This window comes from Triticum urartu, chromosome 5A (assembly GCF_056163025.1).
Source record: "Triticum urartu cultivar PI428250 chromosome 5A, HENAU_Tu73, whole genome shotgun sequence".
In the NCBI taxonomy this organism is placed as follows: Eukaryota; Viridiplantae; Streptophyta; class Magnoliopsida; order Poales; family Poaceae; genus Triticum; species Triticum urartu.
The window spans coordinates 370,611,552-370,615,256 of NC_141877.1; the positions used below are offsets into that span (position 1 = coordinate 370,611,552).

A 3,705-nucleotide genomic window follows, 5' to 3' on the forward strand; every position below is an offset into this window, starting at 1 on the left:
GCGGAGATCGCCTGGGCCCCGACACACTGAAGGTGGCGCAGCATCCGATGAGCCAGCCGAAGGCGGGCTTGGATGTTGAGAAGCTGCACGCTAAGGGTCCGGGGGGAATTGGCGGCAATCCGCATGCCTTCCGCCCTTTGTTCCTCACGATAAGCCTCGATGGCCTCATTGGCGGCGTCAGAATGGCCAGGAAAGAAGTATGTAAAGACAGAAAGCAAAGAAGTCAGAAGTCAGAAGCTGGAGGTCAGCTCGGTCAGCAGCCGGCAGCCGAAAGAAAAAGAAAAAGAAGAAAACTTACCATCGACCATGTCTTCAATCATGCCAAAGCCGGATTTCAACAGCGCCTCCTTATCGATCCAGGTGGAGCGTTCGGTCTCGAACTCGGCGAGGAGATTGGACTCCTTCACCTCCGCCTCCTTCCAGGCTGTCTAGAGAAGCTCCGCCTGCTCCGCCAGTTGCGTGGCCAGTCGGTCACGCTCCTGGGCCAGCTCGTTGCACTCTGCCCCCTTGGCACGCAACGGGGTGTTGGCCTCACCCAGCCGCCGTTGCAGGACGACATTGGCTTCTGCGAGAGTGGAGAAAGAAAACGATGTGAGTAACCAACAGAAAAAGTATAGTTGCTAGGGAGATCCGGCCCGACTGCTCACAGTCGGCCCGAATCTCAGGGACTACAGCCCACGGCTGCACTATCGCGCTCCCGCAGAGAAGGGAAACAGGGACTTACTTCGGCTTTCCGACAAGTTGGTGGTCCGTCGGTCCAGCTCCCGGACGTTGGAGTTGAAGGTGGCCGCGCGAAGATTATGATAGTCCTACAATGAAGATAGAAGAAAAGTTAGCACTCAGAGCCCGCCAAGTAAAGTTCTGGGCCGCCTGCTCAACAGCCGGCCCAAAACTTGGGGACCACACCCAGTGGGTGCGCTGGCGCGCCCCCATAGAGAAGTACAAAAATCAAAGACGAAGAAATAAAGAGCATACCTGAATGGCCGCTCGCGAATCTAGGAACGCCCTGTTGCACTACTGAAGAGTGGTGGCCTCGGCTCGGAGCTTGTCCTGGACGTCCAGGATCACCTGGTTCAAAACGCATGTTCCGCCTCCATGCACCCATTCGGCAGGAGCAGCGCTGGTTGCTTCGGCCTCCGGGGATGAGGAGCTTGCAGCGCCGGCTTCCAGCGGTCATGGCGCCGAGGTTGCCTTCGCGCCTTGGCGGCGTAATGGTGTGCGGGACACAGGAGTCGAGCCCGTCACCATCTCGTTTCCGGTTGGTGGCACCAGCGGGGCCGCCGGCTGCTTGTCCCGCGACCTGTCAACCGGTGGTGGCGAAGGCACGGCTACCTCTAGAATGGCCACATCGCCAGCTCCCCTCTCCATGACCGGTTGTTCGCCGCCGGCTCCCCTAGTCGGCACCGTGAACTCCGGAGGCGACGGCGCGGAGTTCAGAGGGATGACGAACAATGGCGCTTGGCGGTACGCGGCTTCTTCGGCCCGCTTCTTCGCCGCAGCGTCAGCCTCCGCCTCCGCTAGCTTCTTCAGTGCAGCGGCCTCCGCCTTCTCCGCCTCCACCTTCTCCCTACGGGCGGCTTCCCTCTCCTCGCGCACCTCCCGCGCGTTTCGTTCCTGCGCCTCCCGGAGGTCGGCTGCAGGATCGATTCGTCGGGTGGAGGCAGAAGTCTCCGCCGACCCAATGACGGAGGCGGCGGTCGACTTCTCAAGAGAGAGCGGAGCCCTAAGACAAGAAAGTAAAGCAGAAAAGCTCAGATAGAATCAACCGAAGAGGAAAAAACAGAAGGAAAGGACACTTACCCCGACACCATGGGAGGCGCTTTCAGAAGCTTCTGAAATTTGGTCACCTTTGTGGCGGCCTCCCTCCGCTTGGTCACGGCGGTCGGGTTCTTGGGCTGCTTCGGCGCGCTGCCAAACAAGGCGGCGCCTTGTTTGCACTTGCGCGTGCCGCCTAGGGCAGCCGGCTCGGCGAAAGGGCCTGCGTCCGCCCTGCCAGTGCCTCGCGCATGGCGCGGCTCATCTTCATCCTCGTCATTATCAGGCCAGGTCTCTATGCCTCCCATGTCTTTGGAGGCGCCCGCTCCATCGCCGCCGCCTATGGCGTCGTCCTCCAAGGCGGCCGCCCCCATGTTGGGGTCGTCCACATCACTCACTGCCCAGACTGGCAGGTAGTCTCCACCCGGCGCTACGATGGCGGTCGTCGCCGGAGACATGAAGATCTGCGTTCGAAGGACCAACTGGTCAAGACAGCAAGACCAAGACCAAGTCAAAAACCAAAAAGGAAAGAGTTGAAGAACTTACGGCAGGCGGCGGGTTGGCCCGGGATTACGGTCGCATGCTGAACTGCCAAGATCCCTCTGACAGCTTGAGGTCAGAGATCTCGTTCACCATGCAGGTGACCTCAACAGCTAGCATGTCCTTCGTGCACATCCGGCTTGGGTCCCGATTCCCGCTCATCCGGCAGATCAGATGAGGCCGGCCTTGGAGCGGGAGAACCCGGTGCTCGATAAAGGCGACCAGCAGGTCAGACGCCTTGAGGCCGGCTGAGTCTGTCAGCACCCAGAGCCAGTTGATGGCGGCAATGGCGTCGCCTGACAGGGGCTTCGGCTTGTAGCCCCACTTGGCCCGAGGTCCGGCCTTGTAGGGAGGTAGGTTGATGAAGTCCATGGCGGGGTCGACGTTCTCCGCGTAAAAATATGATTTCTGCCATAGTTTGACCAACTATGACAGCTTGATGGCGGGGAAGGCGTTCTTCACCGACGGACGGCGCACCGCGACGAAGGCGCCGCACTGGGCCGCCTTCTCCCTGGCGGAGGTGCCCAGCTTGCTGTAGAAGAATGCTCCCCACAACTCGATGGTGGGGAGGATGCCGAGATAGCCCTCGCACATCGTGACGAAGGCGGACAGCAGAGTCACGGTGTTGGCTGTCAGGTGATGCGGCTGGAGGTGGTAGGAGTTGAGGAAGGAGTGGAAGAATCCGCTTGCCGGCAGGCCGACGCCGCAGAGGAAGTGCGAGTGGAAGATGACCCGCTCGCCTCCCTGCGGCGCCGACGAGATCTCCTCCTCCGGCAGAACGTCCACCTTAACGTAGGCCGTGTCGGGCAGCCATCGTGTGGCGCAAAGGAAGGCGAGGTGGTCGGCGATGATGACCGAGCCATCCCAGTCCCCTCCCTTCTCGCCCCTCATGGAGACTGGACTCGGCGAGGAAACGGCACGGCGGCAGAGGCAAGGTTCGCGGCGAGGCAAGAAGCTTGGCATGGAGGAGGTTGCCGGCGACGAGCTGCGGGAGCGCTTCGGCGGGGCGCAGTAGTGCGGCGGCAACGAAGAGGAGGAGGATGAAAATGGCAAAGGGGAGGAGGGCGCGCGTGCTCCACCGCTCCCCCTCTTTTCCCCTACTTATAGCCCCTGGGATGCGAAGCCGAGGGGGCGGGGCGTGGGATCGTGGGATTAACTGAGCCCACGACCCCACATTCCCACAATTATTGCGCGAGTTACTGCGCGCAGTAACTCCATGCGGAATCGCAACGGTCCGCCTTAGCCGCAGCGGATCCGCCGGCACGCTGAGGCCCGGTCATGGCGGGCCGAGCCTGCTGTCGCGTCCCATCGCATGCGTGGGCTGGCAGGCTGGCCCGGCTAACTGGCGCCGTGTGGCGTGCTCGCTGCGGGCGGCGGGCTAGAGGCTTATAGGGCACGACACCTATCTTC

The 3,705-nt window shown here is 61.6% G+C and overlaps 1 pseudogene; it reads right to left on the reverse strand.

The window, feature by feature from the left end:
* Nucleotides 1-428: 428 nt before the first annotated feature.
* Nucleotides 429-3,186, reverse strand: LOC147971422 (uncharacterized; annotated as a pseudogene).
* Nucleotides 3,187-3,705: the final 519 nt, after the last annotated feature.